Source organism: Lagopus muta, chromosome 11 (assembly GCF_023343835.1).
Source record: "Lagopus muta isolate bLagMut1 chromosome 11, bLagMut1 primary, whole genome shotgun sequence".
Classification (NCBI taxonomy): domain Eukaryota; kingdom Metazoa; phylum Chordata; class Aves; order Galliformes; family Phasianidae; genus Lagopus; species Lagopus muta.
The window spans coordinates 17,662,909-17,689,573 of NC_064443.1; the positions used below are offsets into that span (position 1 = coordinate 17,662,909).

At 39.8% G+C, this 26,665-nt stretch overlaps 1 long non-coding RNA gene across 1 annotated transcript; it reads left to right on the top strand.

Moving 5' to 3' along the window:
• On the top strand, positions 1–26,665 carry LOC125698626 (uncharacterized). Its single transcript, XR_007379240.1, has 3 exons — positions 1–583; positions 24,516–24,635; positions 26,561–26,665. It is a non-coding gene; the product is annotated as an uncharacterized LOC125698626 (long non-coding RNA).

Genomic DNA, 26,665 nt, shown 5'->3' on the forward strand with positions numbered 1-26,665 from the left:
TATGAGGAATCTGTTGTCAGAAACCTTCCGTTCTTCATGAGGAATCTGTTGTCAGAAAACCTATCCTCATGGTTTTCAGTTCCTCTTTTATCCTCCTTGTTCTCCTGCCTACGTGACAAGGATGGGCCTCGAGCAAGAGTCATTGAGTACCTCCTGAGATGGCCATCATCCGGAGATAAGCCCACACAAAGGAGCGCTTCACAGCTATTCAGCTGCAGTTCATCTCGCTCTCGTCGCCCCTGGCCTTGTCCATCAGCGTTCCCCCAGACAAAGGATCTCACAACCTTTGCCCAGGACTTGCCTGAACTTGTTCATCTGTGTCCTTCAAACAAAGGATTTCACAATCCTTGCTCCGGACTTGAACAAGTCCATCTGTGTCCCCAGCAAGCTTTGAGACACAGAAGTTAACAGTATAGTCTCTTACAACAGGTGACTTGAATCTCCTCAGTTCATCAGAACTCACCGAACCTGTGGGCTGAAACCACTGGTATTTATTTAAGCAAGTGCAGCTGTTTCTTGGGTTAACTAGGTAAAGGAGCAGGAAGGGGATGTGCCCAGGAGCTGGGAAGTACTTGGATGAAAGGTAGGCAGTGATTTTTATGACTATTTTGTGTACTATGATTATTGGAGACTGAGAGATGGTGCCTGGCTGGGGAAATAGGTGCTTAAGGTCCAACCATGTTATAGAAGGAGGAGGAAGATGTGGAAGTGATGTTACTTGGTTTGCTTTTTGCTGCAGTCAAGAAAGCCTGAAGGAATGATTTGGACAAAGAGGCTGCACCAAGCTTTGCCAGCTTCTTTTTCTTCTCTTAGAAACTAATCTGACAAGATGTGATCTCTGAGTAACCCACATACCTTGTCTTTTCAGTGGGGGGCCACTGATGTCAGTGAAATAATTCTCCATTTATGATAAAGAGGAAAAAAACTTCTAGTTGTGTTCAAGCTATCAAGTTCTTGGAAGCTGTAGAGAAGGCTTGATTGAAGGGCTTGTTATATATTCTACACAAAGCAAATGCTTTTCGTCTGTTTGCATTATATGCAGACAGTATTATGATGTCTAAGTGATGCTAATAAAATTCTGTATTCTTAATCTTCAAACGTTTCAATTCAGTTGACCAGTTCACTTTAAATAGGATCACCAGTATATTTTTTCTGATGTGCCATGATTGGTTGATTTCCCCGTGGCAATATTAAATCATAGTTGTGAAATGGAGTTCAAAATCCCCTGTAGTAAATGTACAGTGTTATTTTGACTTTATGAATGGGGTCAAAATAGGACGAATTATGCCTACAAATAACGTTTCTTTTGAGCCTGAAGTGTAGCTGCATAAACTCCAAAGATCAGGAAATAACTGTTCCAGCTGCTACTACTATGAGTCTAATCTATTTAGTGATGAGCCTGATATCAAAGAAGTATTCTTTCAGGATACACGTGCTCATTGTATGCTGCTGCCTTACTGACTTCCCCAGAATGGAGGGGGTGAAAGAGAAGAAATGGGAGCAGTTATCTTTTTCAGCCCATTCTGTTGAAGGCTCTTATCACCTATGTCAGCTCTCTGAACGAGTTATGGCCAACGTAGCAGCAGCTTTTCTATTGACATTCTCCTGCAACTTCCTCAGTTACTGTAATCCCTAAAAGCCATCCAGCAGTCGCTGTTACTTTCATCCTTGCAGCTAAGAGCCTCTGACACAGAAAGCTCCAGTCTGGCTGCTTTTTCTTCCTGCTTGCTGCAGGCTGTCGCAGCCCAGGCCCTGTCCTTTCTGTGAGGTTGTGGGCTCCCTTAGCACAGTTTTGTCATAAGAACATCCTGGAAGATTCTTCAGAGTTCTCACAGGCCGGGGAAACCTCCCCTGCTGTTAAGGGGAGGACTGCACTACAAACGCTTCTTTTGGTAGCTTGCCTGTATTCACAAGCCTTGCAGGGCTGGAGGTACCCATAAATGGAAGGTTTTCTACAATAAATACACCTATCTGTGCTTCTGAGAAGCCGAGAATGGGATGGAAGGAAAATATAACACGTACGTGGGTCAGTATGTTTGCTTTGTAACCTGTAATGTGGCGCTTTGTGCGATGTGAGCACTTCCAAATGGGTTGCAAATCACATCCTATCTGGTCTGCCAATTACCTGCGAAGTCTTAACGCTCTTAACCTGTTCTTAGCTCACTTGACCAGGTGACAGCTATTCAAGTCCTTTCTAAGGCTAATTGGGGAAGCAGTCGTTGACATCTCTTTGCTTCATCCCAGTTGTCACCTTCTTCGGGCATGCTGGAGACCTTTAAAACTTCACTTGCTCACTCTTGCAGTTAGTGAGCTCTGCAGCTGTGAACGCTCCCTTGGCACCCAGCTCCAGCCTCTGGGCTTCAGTCGTTGAGTATCCCAGAAATGGGAACGAGTTGTAGGAATTGGATGTCCAGTGAGAAGTCAAGATCGCTTCTCGCAGCTTAGTGAAAAGAATTAACGCATTGGTCAAGGCAAATCGAAGACCCAAGAAGCAGAACAAGAGAATTTAGATCAGCTCTGACTGGTAATGTAAAAGCTGTCTCCTTGGTCAATCCGTTGTCCAGAACTCGAGATACTTAACCTTCTCGAGGCAAGATGCTATAGATCTCACTTTGCTGTCCTCTTAAAGTTTCCCTTCTGTACCTGTGCTCCCATCAGTTTTCAGGTACGTCTTTATAAAGACCTTGATACAGACTTGCTTCGAAGCAGCAGGTAAGCAGCACTTGAGTGCCAAGGAAACTGCTGCTATATTAATCGGCATTGATCAGTGAAGTGTCTGCTAATATTGCTGGAGGAATGGGGGTGGCTTGAGAATTTTGAGCCTGTCAACATAATTTGATAAGAATTAAAACTGAGAAACAAATTTGGTCTTGTAACAGCTTTATGGACTTTGGGATATCTGTGCTGCTTAGTATTAGCAAGAAGCTTCTTTTGTAATCTAGTCCTCATAGTTTTCAGCTGATAAAGCCAAAACAGAGCCCTTTTATCACAGTAGGAAACTTCCCTCTCCCCTCAGATTTTGAGCAATAACAATTCTGTGGGGTAATAATTATTCCGGATGCACTGTACCATGTAAATTAATCTGTTGCTTTGGTAGTACTACTCCAAAAGCAACGCTGATGGTGTATGCTCAGAATGAGCAAATTAATTAGCCAAACTGTGAAATCAAATAAATCTCACAGCGGTGACCTCTATGTCACTGAATAAAGGAAGACATTAAGTTGATGTGTAGTTGCTTTAGCTGAAGTGAAACCAGAACTTGAAAGGGCTAAATGTTCTCATTATTCTGAGTTAAAATAGACGTTTGGGCTGGCAGTACGTTGCTGGCAAGGACAGATTGATATTTGATGTCCATTTAGCTTTTCCTTCTGCATCTGCTAAGAACAGACATATAAAGCAATTGTCACAAACCAGACTGTTTCATGGGAAAGCTGCATCCAGGATAAAATCAAAACCTATGGATTTCCTATTGATGTCATTGTGCTGTATGATCTCTGCCATGGACAGAAGCTCAGTGGAGCTAGCGCCTAATTTGGTGTTCCATATCTCCTGGTGTCTCAGCTGCTGAACTTGAAAATACCCTTCAGAGCTGATGCCTTCATTTTGTCCTCCCTCGGGGTGAATTTCCGGAAGCTCTGAGGAGCATTCATGGCTTTGGATAACAGCCGTACTTCTGCCTCTCTTCTCTCTCCACTGAGCCAAAAAAAAAAAGCAAAGTCTGATATTTGCAGCTTTTTTACACAGTAAAAGAAGGAAATGTGTGATGATATCATGGTTATGCAGCAGTGTGTGGTCTGCCACAGCGTTATCAGTATCTGCTGAAGGGACAGGATCTTGGTGACGTTTGGCAGGAAAATAATTATCTCAGTCTTGTGGGTCATTTCTGGTGGCATCTATCAGAATTACTGCAAGACGAATGAAGGAAGAAATAATGCTGCCTTTACTGAATTTATCTAGAAAAGGTCAGAGTGATATGTGGAAAAGTTCATTAGGTTATTCTCTCCAGAATTTGATGTTCAACAATCAATAAGTATGTAAGATTTACTGCAGGAGATGTATGTAATAGGGGAAGGGCTTTTGTATGAGTGATGAGTCGGTAATGGGAGGATTCTGGGTAATCTACACCGTATTAAGATTTTTTCAAACTATAATCAGCAAAATGAGAAGAAGAGGTTTCATTCAGTTATGGATGTGCTGGTTCTGTGGGGGTAGAAATCAGTAGAAATCCCTGTATAGTCAATAAGAAAGAAAAAAAAATATATATATATATAACCCTGATGTTTACGAGATAGGTGTGTACCATATGAGAGCTGCACCACTCCTATCTAGAGTGCTCAGCATTAACTCCTCAGATCAGTGACAAATCCAACTCCACTGTGTTGCTATCTTAATATTGGTAGTGGATGCAGTTGTTGGTTAATTCAGTCTGCCATGTAAAACATAGGAATAAATGCAAAGTCTTCTTGTCTGAGGTGAGATGTGAAACCTTTGTTCTGTATACTCACAGATGAGCAGGAAGGTGATTCCAAAGAAAATATCAAAAGATAGTAGCCTATAAAAGTTCTTACCAATGATAGAGTGTTTTCCTGGATATATTTCATTTTGCAATGAGTGATTAATGGGAATGTACTCAAAGTATTTTAAGAATTCTGAGTCTTTCCAAAGTGAAAGCCCCAATGACTGTGGTTGTGGGTTCCTGCTGTGCCCTAGATAGATCTGTGCTAGGTGGAATCCAGGGCAGAATTCGGGTAAAATGCAAAGACAAAGACCAATAGAGAACCCAGTGGGAGATGAGCGTTTAATTCTCCATGTCCCATTAATTTGGTAGTATGGACTTCTTCAGCTCCGAGGGTTTTGCCATTAAAGGAACAATATTCCTTTTTAAGAAGCCTGTTGGAGATAATTTTCCGTCAGAGAATTAATTTGCAGAATGCTCCCTCTAGAACATAGCAAACCACCTTGTGAAACTGTGCTGAATCGCCTTTCTTCAGCCCCTCTGTCCTCTTCACATCCTTGGCCATGTGCAGACTGGGCTGGTTCTTTTTTTTGCACATTCATTCATTTTGCTGTCTCTCATCACCTCCCCAGTGAGCTCTGGCGTACCTACAGTGTTCCCAAGGGGATCTGTGGGCTCATTTGTAAGAGCCATAAGGAATTTCAGAGGTAATTCCAAAGTCCTGTTTGGGAGCTGTGAGAACATAACGTTCTTTAGCTGAAGGGAAATCTGATAATAGTACAAATATCTCCCATACAATAATTCCTTGATTCAAGCAAACTTGCAGTGGTTTCCTGCAGTTGTTTCACTTTGCAGTTCCCATTACAAACCGCTTTCCCAAAACTGGGTTGGAAATGTGTCTAAAAGACTATCTTTAAAAGATGAAATCTTTCAGATTTTCCATTCAGATAAAGCTTGTAGGACATTATTACAACTAATCAATGATATCTCAGTGAAATACACATTATTCAACTTTTTCTTTGGCCATACTCATATAATTTTGCTGAAAGATTCCTTACGTCAATATAACTGAAGGGAAAACCAAGCTCTTAAGAGTTTGTCTGAAATTCAAATAGCAGATAGTGTGGGATAAACTGTTAGGAAACTTGCACTGAAATTACGATGTGGGGGAAAAAAAATCTGAAAGAAGTCTTCAAAAATTCTGTTTAAATTGCTTTATCTCAGTTATACCAAAATCACATCATTTTGAAGTAATTGAGATTTTTTGAGTATTATGTTGCTAAATTTTAGTCTGCATACTTTATGAATTATGGAATATTATGCATACTAATGCATTATTCAAACAATATATTTTAATATAAATGAGTCTGAATAAATCAAAACAAAATATTTTTATTTCATGCTAAAGATGTGTTTTGACACTGCCAAAACAAATCCAGAAATGGTTTTCTTGCTGGAAAGCCTTCTTTAAAACTCTCCCCTGCAACTGCTGCTTAACTGCGTATTTCAACCCATGTGCAATTCTTCAAAAACCTGTAGGCCTATTGTAATTTTAATGTTTCCTATTCAGAGCTAAAACATACTTCAAGTGCCGCTCTCAGATTAGATAAATATACTATTGTTTACAGTTATGATAACCTTAAGATCCCAAAAATGTCTTAATCTAATTACATGCTTTTATTTGCTGTTAGTAAAAACAGAAGAATAACAACCCAACTCATTTCATCCCTACTGTGATTTCCTCTGGGCTAATTAAAGTGTACTCGACTGATATCTTAACTGTGCAGCTATAGGCAATCAAAATATTTAAAGGGACAAGCATAGTGTGAGTGCTGTGCTACCCCTAATGAGCAGTGCTGTTAAACAGGTTGGAGGGTGCATTTATGGGCACTAATGAGCTCCATGGTTACATCACAGGTTCAGGTCACCGCGTGCTGGTTGGGTTGGTACCAAGGGTGACCTTCTTGCTCTAAACACTTGCAGAACTCTTAGCGAGGCCTCCCATGCCTCCTCCTGCATCCTCTTTTTTTCCACTACTGGTACCACAAACTCTTCTTGAAACTATTTCATAGCTGTGGGTTTTTTTTTTTTTTTTTTTTTTTTTTTTTTTTTTTTTTTTAAATAAATAAAACAAACAACAGGGCTTGTGCTGCTCTTCTACACCAGCAGACCAGGGCAGTTGTGAAAGCAGTGAGAGATGTAGACAGCTGAAGTCAGGGCTACTGGCATCACCTAAGCGTATTGCTGCTCTCCATGGGAATTTGTACCACTAGCTGCTGCCTCTGCTTCTGGAGAGGGTGCTTGCTGCCCAACGAGAGCAGGTCTTGTGCTGTGTATAGCTATCAGTACTTCACAGTTTAGGAAAAGGAGTCTTCAGAGTACTTCTATTCAAAGATCAAAATAGCTTTCACGCACAAGTCTATAGTACTACAGTAAGTATTTTGAAAGAAATGACTGTATTATTGAGGTCAAAAAGAAGGTGATGAAACAAAGAATCATCTTATTCAACCATTCTTCCAAAGCTGATTCTTCACAAGCAACTGCTGTTGTTTTTTTTTTTTGTTTTTTTTTTATGCCGACACTTATAAGTGGTAGGAATAGACTATTCTTTACCCACAAATGTGTGTGATAGTTATATTTCCTGTTTTTTCTGGATGCTCTGGCTTGATGGTGAGCCTTTAATGCCAGAATTCAGTGTATTAATTTTTTACAGATGTTGAGGAAGAAAAATGCTAGAATGGAAATAGGGAAGAGCTTAGGTCTCTGTCATGCTGTCCTATCATGCTCTAAGGCAATAAATAATAGTAATTCATTCAGACTATGTAAATCTCTCTATTAAAATACTCAGTAGGCTAAAGAGACCATCAGTGCTCTCCTGTCGCTTTGTTTTCTTTAAACATTAATATTTAGCTCGTCTTTTCTTCTATCTCCCCTAAACAGTAGTGTTCTCTTCCTCCTCTTGAGGTAGAAATGGGTGCAAGTCATAATTTTTTGGGGCATTCAGCCCACAGGGGATTCTTGATGCCATGAGTGGAAACTGTTTTGTTTGCTTTCAAGATATGAATGCTAATTATGTCCTTCTGATGGAGCTTTTCTTATTCTTGGAGCATAAAAAAAAAAAAGTGAATCTCTCTCCTTCTTTGTGAATTTGTTCTACCATGATTTTCCTCTGCTGGTTCTCTCAAATAATATTATACAATTAGTAGCAAGACATGTTAATTTCAAGGAGAAAGCATCTTTTTTTTTTTTTTTTCTTATAGTTGTTCATAATCTCATGGATTTCATTCTCTTATTAAAAAAAATTCAGAAGAAATATATCCTTATTTGCATTAGGGCGAAGAGGAACAGAGAAGACTTTTTTTTTTTAAAGAAAATCTTTCTGACTTAATTTCAGGTCACAGCCTGAAACAACAGAGAAGTGGGGGAAAAAAGCACTGAATTCTAAGTGAAGCTTTGCTATACTAATGAGATTTAAGTGGCGTGTATAAGATGTGATCCAGCATTTAAGTGTTTAACCTGAAACAGTTCCATTCCATCCATCATCCAAAGCATGTGCGATAGCTTTATTCGAGCATTAAGTGAAAATAATTCCTTCTGTCTTTACTAGAAACACCAATCAGTGCCCTGTATGTCAGTCAAGGTCTGTCTTTATTGTCACCACAAAGAAGAATAAAGAGCACCAAGGCTTTTTTACCAGAATGAGATCTCTCCTGAAGGGCCCTTTACTTTTTTCATGTCTTAATTGTAGAGGCTTATGGCTATTTCTTACACAGAAACAATGCAAGATTGTAAGAATTTGTATCTACTGATGTTGACAGATGATAGGACTGTATTAAATATCAATTAAAGAATTAGAATTGGCCTCAAAAGACATGACCCATCTTTGTCTCTTTTTTTTTCATTCAAGTTTGTACTTTGAATGACTCCAGATTTCTGCGGTCACTTGCCTTGTCCTTGAACTTCCCATCCTTTGTGTGAAGAAAGAGAGAGATGCTGTGCTAATAGGGAAACTTACCAGGCCAAGCTCCTTCTTGTTTTTGTGTTCTGTTGATAGCAAGAGTACTGAATGTCCAAGGTAACTTGCCACTTCCCAAGGTAATGCATCAATTGTTTAACAATTAAAAAGTACCTTGAGATATATAGCAAAAGATGACTGGGAAAGAAAATTTGTCCTTGGCGTGTATGTGTTCTCTCACAATCTCTACATCTTGTTTAAACAAATACTGGAAGCACCGTGAGAGCGCTGCATTGGAGCCATACGTTTTCAAGGACAAGTACAGTATTATTAGAATAAGGCATGTGACAAATCCAGAGACTAGAACAAGGGATTAAAAATACTAGGATTAAAATTTACCAGAAGATTTGGCATTATAAGAGCACTGGTAAGAGATTATAATGTATCTGAAAGGAGAAACAATTGTATTTTGGAGAACAAAGCAAAATAGTTTTGCTAGGATGTCGAGGCAACCAGGTTCTTGTAGGTCTTATTTTTTTGGGATTTAATTGCCCTTGTGAATGTGCTTCACAGCTTGTATTGAATCAAGGAAAAGCAGAACCAGGAGAGTTACTGCGCTTGGACTCTAGTTAGTTCTGGATCCATGCTGCTGCAGTAATATTTCTGCAGTCTTGGGGCAATTAAAATGACACCTAAGATCTCACAACCCCAAATTTCATTGTTATTAACTTGTCAGATTTGTGTATTAGTGGTTATTAAATGTAAAAGAAACATCATTGAATTTTTCCTCATGTAATTGGACTGTATTTTGGCTCCTGACTTCTTAATGGTATTTTACACAGCAAATTACCCTTTGAATTCTCTGGGGAATCCCAAAACCCAAGGAAATCCTTTCTATTTCAGTGCTTCACCAGGTTTATGAGCCAAGCTTTTTTCAGTACTGATCCAGAACCATGGAATAACTCCACTGATGTGCTTTTACAGACATCAAATGAAATTTTGACCCTTTAAAATCAAAGGTTTCCATTGGCTTTAACTGATCCAGAACACAATAGCAGTCAACTAATGAATTATTTAAATATTCAGGGAGCAATATTCCCGTAATCCCTACACTAACGAGGAGAATGAATAGACTGCCAGTAGTAGTACTACTGCAAAAGAATATTTGCATGAACTAAAAATAGTTGAAACAACTGATTTTTTTTCTGTCAATAGGCTGAGTGAATTCATATTCTTTTTACGACATAACACAGTGAAGCTGCTTTTCATCTTCTACAGCAGGGAGAAAAGTAAATGGCTAATGAAGTCCTGGTACAGATCTGCAGCAATTTTTGAGTTTCAGCATTTCATTTGAAGGAGATTAATACATATTTACTGCAATTTTTAAACATCTGGTAAAGTCAAGTCTATTCACTGCTTCCTCACTCTTCTTATTCAAAGTGATTTAGTATTAAGTTTAATTACAAGCTTTTTCATGTGGAAAAGATTTGTTCAGTTTAATCAGAATAGATGACTAGAGGATGACCACTCCTCTAGAGAGTGGAACTTTTTTTCATTACACATTTGAAAGGGAAGAGTTTGAATTTTTTTTTTTTTTTTTTTTTTTGCAAGGTGACATTGAATCAAACCAAACTTCTCAGTCAAAATAAACTGAAAAAAATATACTCAAATCTTTTTCAGACGGATAAAGTTAGGAAACATTGGCTCTTAAAGATTTTTCTTCCAAATTAAAAGTCGTTAAAAATACGTAGAAATATTAATTTCAACTTTGAAGAAACAGTTAGGGTTGGAATGGAAATGCTTCATCCAAAAGCTGATGTGATGCTTATTAATCACTGAAATATATGTTTAAATATAAACCTTAGGGCTAACATGACGTTGAGTGAACTACAATTTGTAATCTTTTTATTCCATCATAAATCTCACTGGTGCAAAATGGGAAGATGTTTCCTGTTAACATTTTCTTGAATCTGAGCTCAAGTTGTGTTCAGGTATCTTTCTATATTTTTCTTCATTAAAAAAAAAAATCACTGTGCATGCAACATCCAGTCTGCCTGATAGGAGTTTTATTTCCACAGTGAACTTCATGTTGAATTTTTCCAAGCTTAGTAGAAAAATAAGTAAAAATTGAATTCAAATAATATTCCACTGTACCATGTCCAGCTGATTTTCTTAAGGAAACATAGCTATAAACACATCTCAACAGAAATCTCCAAATACTTGTAGGGATCATTTTCATTATCTGGGAACTTGTAATTTGCTTGGAGTGCTTTAAGTTAGGGCCCTTGGATGGGTGAGAGCCATGAAAGTGAGTTCTTATGGAAGGAAAATGTGGATGTGCCAGCCAACCACCTTGCACATCTTGTGTGTGCATTAGTAGTTTTCATCAGCTGTTCATGTTGGGGCTCCAATAAGGCACTCCAGCCCCACATCCACATGGGCTAGGAAAAAGTCAGGATGCGTTCACAATGTCCACAAGACTTAATTTACAAGGATATATTCATCTTATCTCAAAACATCCTGAAAAATCAAAGTGCAGTAAGATACTCAGAGGAGACTTTCTGTTTATGATGGCATCTGCTATTGTGGAAATGACTCTCATTGGGAGAGCAATAACAGGCTGATTCCTGCAAGAATCATCACTGCTGCCCTCCTGGGCTCATTTGACTGATACTGTGTGAAAGCAGTGTTCCTCACCCTGGGCAGGGCTGAGCATCACAGGTGCCAGCACCATGCATGGGAGGCCCTTGGTGGTGAGGTTTGCAGGACTTCTTTCCCGTGAGGTGAAATGGTTTGTACTTCCTTTTGTGCTTGCTGGTGCATTTAGTATTAGACAGATCCCTCTCTCTCAGAGAATCCACTACATTAAGCCACTCTTCCCTGGTATTTGAAGACATCAGAAATTATGCCTTTATTGAAACTAAATGAGTTACTTTTCCCTGCTGATCACTAGATGTGAGCTGCTATAGTATTTCTAGATGTTTATAATTATTACTATTTCCATTCCATATGGAACTTAATTGTAAATCTGTCAATGAATTTACTTTGGTGTTGAACGTGCCTGTCTGGATGAGTTTGGAATTTATTATTTCAATTTTATTCCCTACACTTGTGGTGGGAAATATTCTGTATTCTTTACTGAAAGAACTCATGGAATTTACAGCCCTTTCTGCATCAATAAATTCAGAAAAATCAAATTATTGTTAGGTATAAAACTCCAAATACTATATTATTAAAGCACATGTTGAGACAAGGCATCGCCTTATTTTATGGTATAGTCCAGTGCTAGAGTGATGTTAAAGCCTTGTGTACAACAGAGCTGAAGTGATATTTTTTGCGTGAAGGATTGATGAGGGAAATAATTCATTACTGGCAACTATTTTTGCTATTAATATTCTTGAGTTTGTTATTTTCAGCAGTTTCATTTTGTTTTTTGTTCTCTTAGCGCTGGCCATCTTAAATTAGGATCCAAATCTGAATGCATTACTCATAGCAGGGAGCAGTAACTGCCTTGTGCTGCCCTGGTGTTTTCAGGAAGCTGTTCTTACAAATGAGCGCTGACTGGTCCTCTTACAGGAGCTGCACTTCCTGGCAAGGAAGGTGGATGGTGTGTGCAGTCTGCAGGCTTCAGTTATGCATGGAGTATGTAAGCATCTGTGGTCTAGTTGGGCTTCTCATTAGGAAAATGGAAGAGGTGAGAAATCATGTTGTACTTACAAGGGCTGCATTCCTCCATCATTTACCATCTACAACAGTCATCTTGGCTTGAACGCCTTCCCTGGAAACAAGACAAAGTAGGGCTGAAGTTGTTCTGAGACTGCTAGGAAATAAATTAATGGAATCGAGGTATTTTACAGAAGGTCTTGCAAGGTCTATACTGATATCATAGAGGTACATACAGGGATGTACTTATCTAAACAAAATCAGAGCAATGGGTGGTTAATAACTTGTGACCTCATATTCATCCTGTCTCTCAGTTACATAAAGCTGTAGCTTAAAGTGTTACAGGGTTCTTAGACACAGGCTAAAAATTATGAATTGTAAGATTCTCCAGAGGCTGCCGGGAAGGTCTAAATCTTTTCATTAACAAAGTTAAATTGAATAGAATGGTTGTCTTAGTGTATCTATAAAGGCCTTAATGGCCTTCATTGTCAGTGTTAAAGGCCAAAAACAAATCATTATATGTTTCAGCTTTTTTCTGTGCTATTTAGTCAATCTTGTTGGGATCGTAAATGGACGAGTCATTAATTTGAGCTTTTTCTGAAGTTTGCTAACATGTAGAATGTTATATCTATTCACGAAACTCTGCAAAAGACTTGAGTCCAATATCAATTCTAAGGAGATTAAATACTTAAGCATTATACTGTCCTCTAAATTAAGGAAGTTGTATAAGCTTAATTTCCAGAGGATTTTAAATGTGATTAAACTGGATATGCCATGATTAAATATCTTGCTGCTATCCATTTCTGGGTGGATTAACTCCATTAAAATGAACTCCTCCGTAATATTTATTTCAGATAAATCCCTGGGAAATTTTTTATTCTGTGTGTTAGAGTCTAGTGCTTATTTTCCATGCAAAACTGCCAAAATAAGTCTGACTGAAAGCACAGATATTACAGAAATCTCCTGAAAGCTCACAGGTATTCCTCAGATTTGTTAGTGTCGACTGGCAGCTACATTAAATTATAGGAATCTGGTTCAGTATTTCACGTCTGGAGCTGAGGCTCCTCGTGCTGGACCCTTTAGGGCTTCTGATTGTGAGTCCAACCCGACCTCCATGCCTCACCCAACAGCTGTTCAAAACAAATTCATGGTACCTGTTTGTGGGAACTCCCACTTGACATAGTGGGATCCATTTCACTTGATGCTGATCTGTACGTTAAACTTTATGTGCAACGACTCTCTTCAGTTGCACAGCCCTTTGCCAGGCTTTACCTGTTACTCTCCCATTAGATGTGGTATCAGTGGGATGTGGGCTGAAGTGAAAGCACACTGACCTGCTGCTGGCAGCAGTTGTGAGTGGTGTGTTCAGGCAGATAAAAGGAGACCTGGAATAAACTGCCCTCAACCTTATAAAAGTACACTTAAAACTGCATTGAGATGGCATAGCCACCACACCTGGAGAGGATATGGATCAAATATGTTTACTAAGAGAAATTGCACAGATCAATAAGGGCGTAGTGGATGTTTTCCTCATCTACCCGTGATGTCCCCCCATCTCTCAGTATGGAGACATCTAGGAACCATTTCCCTTTTTAAAAAAACTTTCAAAATATTAATGTATGCATTCTTTCTATGCTCGTTATCCATTTATTATGAGGTGAACCACTCTGAGCTCATTAGTACAAGCTGGCTAAACTATTGCTGATGTTACTGTTGAAGCTTTAAAGGTTTTTGTTGAGTCCATCCATTACTCATACTTGGAACTTCACAAAAGGCAAGTTGTTCCCTCTGTAATAGCTACCTCACGCTTCTTCTGACCTTATGTCTATATGTATATATGCATGTATTTGGCTGCCTTGCTATCTCTGCTTCCAGCTGGCTTAATGGGCGAATCACATACAGAAGAAAGGTTTCTAACTCCCCGGTTTTGTTCTTTCATTCAAAGCCTGTTCAATTCAAATAACCATCACATCGACCTGACTGCATCTGCTTGTTAGATAGGTGAATGTCTGAAATCCATAACATACACATACAAAAGCTTGAGACTACAAAATCTGTAGTTTGGTCAACATCCTTTAAAACAGCACGTGCTGTTCAACAACTGTGGAGGATAAAGAATTTCAGAGTAAAAAAAGTACTGTACTATTGGTTTGGAAGAATAAAGGGTATTATCTTGCTGGAAGAAGATAGCTCAGAGAAATGCCATCTCATTGAAGTGAAAGTAAATAATGGTCCCTTCTCCAAGCTTCTTACCCCCAAATGCCAATGATTGGGTCACCATAAGGAAACTGCCCTGAGCACCTGCTCACAGTGAAAGAAAGGTCTGTCAGCAACAGAGTTAGTGCTTTTCCTGATCCAATTTTGGATGAAACACTAGACTTAGCCTGGAGCGTATGGACTTGGCTGAATGTCACCACTTCAGCTCAGTCCAGTATTACAAGCTTCTCAGTACAGTGCAGAACAAGCCCTAAAGACAAGAAGCAGCAGCAGTGATCTGTCAGATATTTACTGAGCATTTCCTTAACTCACTCTCATGTTGCTCTCCTCAGCCCTTGTCCATGGGGATGTGGGCTCTGTCACATGCAGGGAGAGAGGGCAGCCCTCATGGGCTTCTCTACTTACTCATCCTACAGAAAGATTTTCTCAGGCTCATTGACATCCTTTGCATGCTGACCATTCACTGATCTCTAAAAGAAATGGTGATGTCAAGCTGAAAGTGTGGAACTTTGCTCATTCCAAACTCTCTGTAGGAAAAGATGCTTTTCTTTCATGATATTGCAGCCTCATATGTGCAAGACAGTGGGCCAACCTGAGCCCTTTATCACTCATGTCTGTTGCTGGTGGTTCAGAAAGAACACGTATAAATATGTATATTTCATGGTGATTTGGTTTGAAGTTAGAAGCTGAAAATGTTGGTTATTTTCATGGAATATGCAGAGTCCTAAATAACTGAGAGAGATCAGGCTGATGTGAGTAAACATGATTTTTCAGCCCTTTTGTGAGACAGCTGTCAAATGGCAAAAGGATCTATTGGCAGTATGGCCACTGTTGAGTTAGCTACAATATTCCTCTCTGCCTATAATTTTCCTTTTCACCTGCCAAAACCTATCCATTTATATGCTTATATCCTGTTATTATATAAAATCAGGATGACAAATTGTATGTCTGCGGCCCTCTTTGTTCCCATTCTACAGCCCAGTGAACATTCCTGGTGTACATCAGTTTTATGTGAATGCAAGATGTTTGGGGTTTGTGAAAAATATTGCTCTGCGTGATTCATTTTACTGCAGCTAATGCAGGGGGAAAAAAAAGAAGAAAACAACAAAAAAACTCCTCTATTGAAAATAATAGCCTGCTTCTTGGACTTCGCACATCTATTTCTTTTGTCTGGTTGTTCCTTTGTTTAAGCCACTATCCAGGTGGAATAATCAGGTCTCTACAGCAGAAGCAGAAACCCATCAACTATGGCATTATTTATTAAGGTCTCTCAGCATCGCTCACAGATGTCAGCATGCAGGGCTCCTGCTCTGTTTATTTCCAGGCTTCAGAAACAGCACCCATTGGTGCCAGGGAGCTGAGCAGTGGGCTCTGGGCTGAGCCTGGCCCCTTGGCTCACCCTTGCTCAGTGCTGAGCCAGATGCTGACACTATCAGCATGTACTTACATGTTGGACTAAGTGGAGGAAAAGCGGAGATGAAATCTTGGTTCCACTCGCATCAGGCATAAAACTCTCATTGACTCCGCTGGGGCCAGGTTTTTATTCCTGATATGAATTTTCTCTGTCAGACAATTTAAAGATGCTTTTATGAGGAAAGGAATCTCACCATCTAAAATACCATGTTTGCAATTCTGGAAATCTCTGACATATGTTTTAAGAGTGTGTCATATTTCCTACTGGGGAACTTTATGATGCCAGTAGCATTATGGGAAGATAGCTTTGCAGAGGCTGTGATAAAGAAGAAGAGAGATTCAGTGATGGTGCTGGAGGTCATTCTAAAGTTACAACTTTTACTTTTTTTAATCAACTTCCTAACTCACAGTGTTGTTTAAGGGAAACAGATGACATTGTCAGTAGTTTTCTTCGGATCTCTTCTGTTCAGCCCTAATACTGTTTCATGTACTACTGAAGTAAGCCATCCTTGGCTTTTTCATTTTTGTGAATTTCTTATTCTATTTAATTTTGTCAATAACACTCTAATGGCCTGATCCAAAAGCCCTTTAAATCAATAGGTGGATTTCCCTCTGGTTTCCATTGAGCTTAAATCATTAATATGAAATTTTATTTTTTTTTGCAAATTCCACAAATGCTCATGTGCTTTCGAATCTTTAAGTCCATAACAGAAAATAACCCACTTCACATTGGCTTTGTTCCTCCTGTGAAGGCAGCCCATCATGTACCAAGAGTGTGGTTATCAGCAGAATGCCACGCTGTATTTGGTGGCAACGTGGCATATATCTTGTGTCACTGCTCTATGTGAGTTTAGTGCAAAATATAACCCTATTAAAATTACAATGCATTTATCACCTAGCTCAGTTCAAAGAACTCGCAAGCTGCAAAGAATTTAATTAAAACATGATGATTTAATAGGCAGGCTCCATCTATTGTTTACTCAGGAGGTTGAAATTCTGTTGAAAATTAGGTCCCAAATTTAATTTTGACTTCTGCCAGCCTTACCACAGAAATGAGACTGCTGTAGAAAGCAGCAAGGAGAAGTGGTGGCAGCAGTTCCTTGCCTTTGGTGCAACTGCAGGGTGCTTTGGGAAGTTGATGCTGGCATTTGTCTCGCCGCAAAGGTGTGCGACGTGAGGTCATGAGGGAAAGAGCAGGCTCAGCCCCAGGGGTCTCAGTGGACTCCCAAGCCAAAGGTGGGAGTGCTGCAGGCTCCTGCCTGAAGACCGCAGGCAGAATTTGTCAGCTTGGATTGTTTTGGTTTGAGTTAATCATCTTTTCTGTTCTCAAACAATGAGTTGTTCCCCAAGGCAAAGGTCTTTTCAGGACTAAAGCCTAGTCATAATTTCTTTCCCTTGCTTGTAGTACTTGGTTTGCAAAAAGTCTTTAAAATGTACATTACAAGAGTGGCCTCTCATAACAATAGAACTAGTAAAGGAAATATACTGCAGCACAGCAAGTCCTGGGAAAAGGGGGCAGGTAGGAAGAAGGAGAGAATAGATGACCCAGGAAGGAAGAGGCATCTCAATGCCTCACCCATGCTTGCCCCCCTGTATCTAGAGACTTTTTCACGTGTCCTCACCATTCTCACCAGCTTGGCTAAGGCTGGCAAAGCCACAGTCAACCTTCAGTAATTTCGTTTATCACTCATTTAAAGACAGCAGCACTGGGGAGTCATGCTTGTAGAAGCATGCTGCAATGAAGGATTTTGGGGACAGTACATTTTTTAAAGCTCTCTTCCTTACGTGGCAAATATATCTTCATACAGATGGATCTTCTTCTGACTCAGAAGATATTGTACACGACTTCTATATACAGAAAAATGTAAAAATCTTGCTGTGAAATGCGTGATTTAATGTACATAGAAGAAAAGGCACTATGCCAGTTTCTCAGTTTCTGTCACAGTTTTAATGAAAAGTGATTCTAACATTTGAAACATCTTAAAAGCTGTCCCAGCCAAATGCCACGTTTCTATATATTGTCTGAGCTGCAAATCTAAGGTTTAGGAGGATGTTACTTTTATCTCTTGATAAAAAGCAGTATTTGATAATTTCTTACAATGGAATTAATTTTTATTTGTTATAGCTACATAATAAAGCATTTTGGGGAAACTTCCTCTAAGCTGCAAAACGATCCATGGGAAAACCGTGTTTGTTTAGTGCAGCTGCACAGACCTGTTATGTGCTCACTGGTGATGTGCTGTGCTCCATAATTCACGGGATCCAGCAATCTGCTTAGGTAGTCAGTACCGTGTGTTTTCTCATCAGAGAGCCCAGAGTTAACATCCATACCTTGACTTTGAGCACCAAATTGAAACTGATGTGCGAAACACAACAGGCATTTCAGTAACCCAGATTATTCGAATTCACAGCTCCAAAACCACTTGTGTCCACCTGGCTTTAGAAACAGTGACAATTTTGCCCTTGCCTGCAGTCCTAGGAGAAGTTACAGTCCAGCACACATGGGCAGTGCGGGCACCACACCTGCAAGTGGAAACTGACCAAATGCATTGCAAATCTGTGGCTTTGGGACAAGTAATTTCTGCAGCTAAGGGGATTGCTTGATGTGAGGAAGGCGTTGCTACAGGTGGTGTCACTGCCCTTGGGTGGTAGGACCTCCACCAGGTGCCTTCACCACGTGTAGGTTGGGTCTGCAGGTCTGAGGTTGCTGGCTGGTTTTGCCACTCTCTATAGGGTTGAGTTGTGATTTTAGCCTTGCTTGGCCAGGTGCCTGATCTCTTGCACTTGTGGGACCCTGCTCTGCTGAGAACTGCAGGCTCTTTCTGCTGAACAGTGCTGTGAATTATTTACATTACCTTCATATAGCAACTTATTGACTACAGCATTGTAAAGTACCCTATTAATGTTTTAAGCATTTCACTTTATTTTAATACAAGTAAATTATTTAGGAAATGTTAAAATGCTTTATGCTTTGACTAATGAGAAAGAAAAGTGTATGCTGCATCTTATTTTAATTGGATGTTTACCCTATCCTGTAGAAATCAAGTATTTATTATTTCAGACTTAATTAACTATGCATACAATTCCTGATGGATATGCATTATGTTTTTCCACTTGATCTAGCCATTTAGAGCCATGAATGTGCAGATTATTTTTACTTGGAAATATGAAATCTGGTGTTCAGGTAACTCAGTTGCCATACATACAGTCAATTACTATATCCCTCATCATTTTGATGCATTTAGTTTTCTAAACTAATGCATGCACAGCACATTAAATTTGGGATAATGCAAATTGATTCAAGTGGTGAAAAACTCCCTGTCAACTCAGAGTGATGCCTTCGGGTCTCTTTTATCTTTGTTAGCACAGAAATACTCTTAAAGGTTTTTTTATTAAGTTGTAGCATGTTATAATCACTTCTAGGCAATACTACAGCGTTGTATATGGATGTATGGAATGTTTGAGGTTATTTCAATATTACCTTGACTGTGCTCTAGATTGAAATATGGAAAATACTTTTTTCCTAATGTGTTGACCTGCATTATAAATAATCTTTCACAGAGCTGGAGTAAAGGCCCCAGCAATGAGGCAAATATTGCTTCATCCTCCCCATCCCTGGGACAAATCATCAGCATCAATAAAAACCAGCAGGGTCTCTGAGATGTATCCCCTGCTCCACTCTTTGAGGACGGGACAGCAGAGTGCTACTGCTTGGCTTGTGGCTGAACTTGGCTTTAGCTCAATCTTGTTCCTATCTCTCTTGATAACATCCTTTTTTTGCCACAGATGTGAAGCCTACTGATTAGCAAGCATCTTGCTCAGTGCCTGTCCCAACCAGAGGTAGTCTGGGAGTCAGGAGCAGTTCATTGCCACCAGCATGTTGCAGGGGAGGCCGCTGACAGACAAGTGATGTAATATGCTATAATGTTGTACTGGGGAAAGAGAGCCCGGGATGGTGGCTGCAGGACAAAGAGAGCTATGAAAGAGCAGACAGCAGATTCTTCCTTATGTATATTTGATCAGCCAGCTGCTGTTTGTTCAGCTTCCTTACAAAGGTCAAAATTCTTTCTGGAATAAAAAAAAAAAACAAAAAAAACTTTAGGTTCCGTTTTGAGAAGAAATAGGTTTGTAAAAGCAAGCTTGTAGCCAAAATTGGTGTCTGAGGAGAAATCAGAGCAATGACACCTGCAGAAGCTGTGGGAATGTGCTGGTGATGGGGAACCATCTGACCAGTCATTGATGCTGGAGCACGCAGAGCACTGTGTTGGGGTGCTTAGGCCAGGTCCTAGCTGGGTGAATCAGAGGCAGGGATGGAGCTGGGTGCTTGCTTCTTGCAGTAGTTTCACAGTGCTGCGTTATGGAGTCGAAGCCAATTAGTCTTTCTCAGCCTGTAATGTCTCAGTAATTTTCTTAAAACCACCCATCTAACAACTGCCTTTAAAATTACCATGCAGACTTCATGAAACAATTACAAGAGTGCAAACTCATAGTACTGGTGTGCCAATTATCCTCCAGGTTCCTGATTCTTTTTGGTTGTCTTCATGTTGCAGAACAGGGACTTAGAAGTGTAATGAACATTTGCAGTCATTTCCCAGTCTGTCACCAGCACTGTCCTCATTACAATTGGATTTTAGAAGTTTTTCAGACAAAAATAAGTCTCCTTTTCTGTGGAAAATACATTTCTTTTTGAGTAGTAATGAAATATGCTGTTAGTCTGTATAGCACTGATGCCAATAAGGACTTCTATTGATGCTTCAGTGCGAGTTTGATGGGGGGAAATGCATCTCTGTGATAAAGACTGAAGTAAAAGGCTGTGCAAAGCATTTAGCTTGGGAAGGAAGCACAGTTACTTCAGCGCTGGAGATCTGTTGAGTCCAGAGGTAAAGCTGAAACAAATCCTTTCTCTAAACACTGGCTATGTGGGATAAACCTGACTGCTCATCCCTTTTCAGTAGGAAAAAGGGTGACTTCTTGATACCTGTCCTTATGTATGCTCGTATAGAAATACTCTCACTTAATATTTTTGATTGTTCGTAGCACAAATACAACCTTTGATTCGTATGATGCTGTTAGATTTATCTTTTACCTCTATATGTGCATTCCAAGGACAAATGAGCCTAAATATGCATTAATTACATGTACAGGTCTGTGTGTGCTCCTGGATCATCCCTCCACTTTCATGTTATATACAAAAGCAGAAAGGCATCTACTGTTTGGTATCCTTTGGAAATCATTTTTACCACTTGTAAACCTGCTGTGGAATAACAGATAACTCTATTATACTGTATTAGCCCATTGCCAGCAGCTCCTTGAAACAGGTTTACATGCTATAGACACGTGGAAAATGTGCCAAGAAGAAAGTTGTTAGCTCTGATGGGAAGGAGGAAAAAAAAAAAAAGGCATGCTGAGCTGCAATGAGTTCGTGCTTTCCTGTTTTGTTTTGTTTTTGTTTTTTTTTACAGAAATGTAAGTGTACAGTTGGGACCCAATAGAAGACTCTCTTCTAATTAGCAAAGGAACACAGATGAGTGTGACAGGAGCTGTGTGTGGCCAGAATTTTTCCTGATCTGACCCCAGGAAGTGCTCCTTTTTCTTTTCTCCCCAGAAATATAGAAAGATGGAGACATAAAGAAAAGAACGTATCAGCTATTTTTATCGCTCAAGCCATTTTGGTCAAAACTGACTTTTTAGAGATGAAAGCCAGGCAATCTAGATACAGATGGATAAGAAAAAGGCTATTTCCTCTCCCACAGCAATTCTTTATGTCTTGAGATGTCAGCAACCTTATTGTGCCTATTGGGGACAAAGTGGTGATGTGAAATAAGAGGGGAAAAAGAGTTCTTCCAAAGAGCCTCAACCTTGTGGTTGAAGCACTGAACTGAGATCTGCAGGACTGTAGGAAATGCAGGTAGAAGGGCTTCAAGAAACCATCTATTCTATTCCACCCAGAGATAGGATTAATCACATCGTATCTGTCCTTTGAAATTGCCAGTGTTACAGAACCTGTGGTTTTAGAATGGAAACTGAAGTCCTTAATGGGCTTTCCTGATGAAATGTGCTTTGTTCTGTTTTGCTTTGTTTTCCTGGTGTTTATCCTACATTTTCTCTCAGATATATCTACCCACAGTGAAGAAAAAAGATTCTCCTCAAGTTACGAGTTTGAATAAGATGAAATAGAAGGGGAGGAAAATAAACTAAGAAAATGGCCATAAGGATAAGCACTTCTTATTTTTGAAAGGTCATCAATAATATTAGCATACACTTGTGTACATGTTAGCAGAGCCTGACCAGCTTTAATCAAAGAAGAGGTCCCAAAACGATGTCTAGATCCTCATTCAAAGACATCTGTTAATTTTTGGTGATGAAGCTGAGAGTTGCATGGATGTTTACAACTTTTTCCAAAAGATTTTTTTTTCCCCTTTTTCTAGAGCAGGAGATGAGGCCGTAGTACTTTGCAGCTCACAGGGACTCAGTGGCAGGGTGGGAAATTGGTTGCTTTCAGTGAAGTCTTAGCTTGTGCCATAACAAATCCTCTCCTCTATATTTACAGTAGAGCAATATGAAGTTTATAGTTAGAAATGTCATTCAGTATTGACAAAAATGGTAAAATCCTTTGCTGGAGACTTTATTTCTTTGCTGTTTGGCATTTGATGGAAATACAACAGGAAAGTTCTTGTGGTGTTGCAGAAAGGCAGTGAAGTAAATGTGGACGTGGGTTGGAATAAGGTAGAGTGGGATTCATCAGCAGTGCTGTTATTGACTCCTGAAATCTTAAACTGATAGAGGAAATGCAGGTCACTGTGTGCCTGCCTACAGAGAAGACAGGCTCATGTTAGAGCCATTTTGGGGAGCTTTGGTTTTTGGGTGTGGATTTGCAGCCGTTCTCCTAGTTTTGAGGAAATAATCTATTTACAGAAGGTGTGTTCAGGCACACTATGACACTTGTGATGATGCAGATGCTTTTTCTTATAAATATAGGTTCATTTAAATTAATCAAGAAAATAGTTGTGTTTTTTTTTTCTGTTGGATTTGAGACTATGAAGTGTGTTTGTGTGGGTGCTCTACATTCTTCCTCTTTGTAAACATGGATTAAGTCTGTTGCTTTCAATTTGTATACAAGTGTGTAAATATAAACAAAAAAATGAAGAGGTGCACATGCACATATACATAACTGTGCGTATATGAAGGTTTAATTATTCATAATGGTTAAGCCACTCATTTCACTTCATTATAACAAACCTATGTTTTACATCTGGCCATATGGTGCTGTGACGGGTGGCTGAGCTGTTCCTGTTGCTCACGGTTTGCCATGTGTGCACTGCAGATTTGGGGTCTGACACAAGAACCTATGGCTGGGTGAGATCTACCTGCTGGTGCCCTCAAGTTGAGGTGCTGTGGGCAGCTTGGCAGGGTTTGCAGGGCATCCTTAGGGGTGAGGAGGATGGCCACATCCCACCCAGTGACCCAGGCTTCTCCAGCAAAAGGGATTCCTCAGAGCAGCATGGGCAAGGAGTGGTTGTCTGTTTACAGCCCTGGGGATCTATCCAGTCATTGCAAGGCTGTGTCCTCTCTTGAACAGCTGATAAATGCCATCTTTCCCCATTGTTCCTGTTGCATATATCCCAAATTCCTGCAGTGTCAGAGAGCCCGGAGTGAGCTCTGCCCTTTCTGGCATCAGTTGGCTGCTGCATAAGGCATCTGTGGGGTTGCACACCGAGGAACCCAAATTTAGCATCTACCAAAATAATCTATAGTACCATTCTCTGGCATGGATGTCCAGAGAACCAGGTAATGATATTGTAAAAAATCTGCATGGAGGAATTCTCACAGATACTGAGCGCTTCTACTGCAGCTCGTTTAAGGGTCCATTGCTACAAATTAAAGGTTTAGGAAATAAATTATAAGTGGTATTAATTTTGAAAAGTTACAATGTGATCGGGTATATATTACATAGCCTTTTGTGTGTGCATATTATCATGCTCAGCCAACTGTGTTTATTTCTGCTTTCTACAAAAGCAGAGCATCGTTCCCAGGCCCTCCATCACTGTGGTGATGCCATATCACTGAAATCCCTTGTTGGGGCCAGGAGCAGGGGTGACAATGGGAAGCTCTTTGGGACAGGCGTGATGGGGCAGGCACAGTTATCTCTTTCTTGAGAAGACTGTGCTGCACTCCTGTAGTTTGACTGTAGATTTAGTGGCGTAAAAGAAGAATTTAGATTCCATTTATTTCAATGAATAGAGGATATTTTAGAATATTATAATGTGAATTCTAATTATTTGTATTAAAATATCAATGAGTATTAATGTATTATATTTTTCTGATGTTCTAGCATACACATTAGGGCCTCCATACCTTCATTCCTCTCCACGTGAGGGGGGACCCAGTGCTGCTCAGTACACATGCACACGTCCAAAGTAGCAGTGCGTATCAGAGAAAGGTCAAAATTAAAATGCACCAAATAAATGTTCAGATAGCCTCAGTAATGTAAACTGTGGCTTTGGGAAAAGCTGTGTGGGCTCTCCCCTTCCTTAGGTGTGCTGCACAGAATGTAGCATGAGCGCAGTGGAAAAACAAAACCGTTCCAGGTCAGTGCAGTGCAACAAGCACAGGACCAGACAAACCATGGCTCTCAGGTCTCGGACTCACAGCAAAGTTCCCTCCCTCCTGTTTTCCTGTTTGGAGAGGAAAACAGCATACAGCATGTTTGACATGCAGCACAGGGCAGATCTGCTCTCCGAGAGCAGGCAGAGCTCCAAATGGAGGAAATGAGTGCATTGCTGATGACAGATCTCTCTTTTTATTCCCAAGGTTCAGAAGTAAATTACCACAAAAATGCAGATGGAACCTGTAATACTTGCCTCCACATCATTCATCCAGTGGTTTGGGAGCTGCAGATCAGCATGTGAAAGACAGCAGTTAAAATACAGGGTCCGTTCCTATCTCCTCTGCTCTGCACTGGTGTAAATCAAGGCTAAGACTCGTGAACCCAATGGAGTGTAAAATTGGTGTGAGTGAGAATCAGTGCCATCTCCTGTACCTACATGTCAGATGAAATATTTGTTTAAAGTGTTTATAGACACTGCTATCATAAATAGCTTATTTTCTTATACATTAAATAGATCAAAAGTAACCAGAGTAATTTTCTAACATGACTAAAATAAACACATATTTATTGTCACTTGCAGGAGTCACGCTCCCTTTCTTTCTGAGTAAAAAACCAGTGATTGATTTTTATTTTTTTCTTGGTTTAATAAAAGGAATCACAACGCTCTATGAAAACATGCATTCATTTGATTTGATTGACATCTTCAATTTTGGATATATATTCTAACTAATGGAATGAATATTGCAATACATGAATCAATTATATTTGTTTGGTTGTCAGGTTCCTAAAGTGAGAACAGTGTAAATTATATATGATCCAGTTGTCTATATCTTATGGTGCCTTAATAGGCAATGCTGCCATCAATACATTGGCTTTGATGAGGAGCTCATTGGCATTCATAGCTTGTGTCTGATCCACTGGTGTGTTCTGATGCAACAGGTCTTCATCTACGTACCTCAAAACATAATCTTCCTCACATCAAAAGCAGTAGAAGAGCATGACTCATGTGAAGACAGAGTTGCTCGCATGATCAGCATCACCATTAATTTTACTGAAATCATTAGTGCACAGTCACTGCTATTTATCTAATTGTATCACAGAATTTTGTCTTAGAGCCTGGCAGCAATGCTCAGAATGTTCTGGATCTAATGATGGGCTAATGCTTGATGTTGTTGTTTTGGGTATGGACTGCCATGGACTTGCCTTAAAGCACATAAACAACAGTTCTGATGGTACTGTTCTGCACAGGAGTAGGTCTTGGAGTACATAAGGCTATGGTAAATATGCAGTGATGTTATCATTTCTTGACCTTTCCTGTAGTTTAGCAATTTGACAGTCATTATGCTTTTAGAGCAAGACCTAATGAAACAAGAAGTGGCTGAAAAGCTCATTAGAAAAAAAAAAAAAAAGAACATTCTCATATAAATTGTGATTTCTTTTCAAGGAGGAGAGATGCACCTATTGGGATTTTGTAGGAAAAGTTTTCAATATATAAATTAATTTCCTGGATGGCCAAACAGAAATGATTCTGAAAACAGAAAACAAAAAATTGTGAATTATTAGAACTGAGAGTGCTTTGGATAAAATTTGAGTTTCAGATGACTGAATAAATGTCCTGGAAAAAAAAAATAAAATGGAAGGATGGAAGACAAGGGTAACATAGAAAACAGCACTCTATATAGGTGAGATGCAGAGGCTGTATACCAGATACAAAGAAATCCTCTTACTTTGCTGAGCGTTGGTTTGGTCCTTACAAGGCTTGAAGGTGCAGTTTGAGAGACTTGCATAAAGAAACAGCATGAGATGTCCTGAATAGGAAAACTAGTTTCAGTGGGATTGTTTCTTTTGAATACACTGCACGGAGGTTCTGATGGACCCACCCGCAGACTGAGCTGGTTCCTAAGCAGAGAGACATAAACCTCCTCCACATAAGGTACAAATGGCAGTGCCAATTGCTTATCTGGGAGCATTTGGCCTTTGTCCTCTCAAACAGAGTTGTCTCTGCTCATCAGACCATTGCTCATCCCGGTGGCCATGTGCCTCAGCTGTGATGCTGCTTGGAGCACTTTGAGCCTACATGCAGGAATGCAAAAGGAGCATTTAGTCATGCTATGCTATAACAGTGAATAGTTTCTTGCTAGTACACTAGTCCACATGCACTGGAGTTGAAACCAGAGATGTTTTTCAGTAGAACACCACAGTGCACCATATTACAAGACTTGACAGAAATGTTTTCTTCTCTGCCCAGTTGTGAGGCGCCAGGGCAATGCAAGCAGTGGCACTCAGCTCGTTCCTGGAGAATACTGCCTGCAGTGTCACGTGCTGCTGGAAAGGAACTTTGCAGAAGTACAGT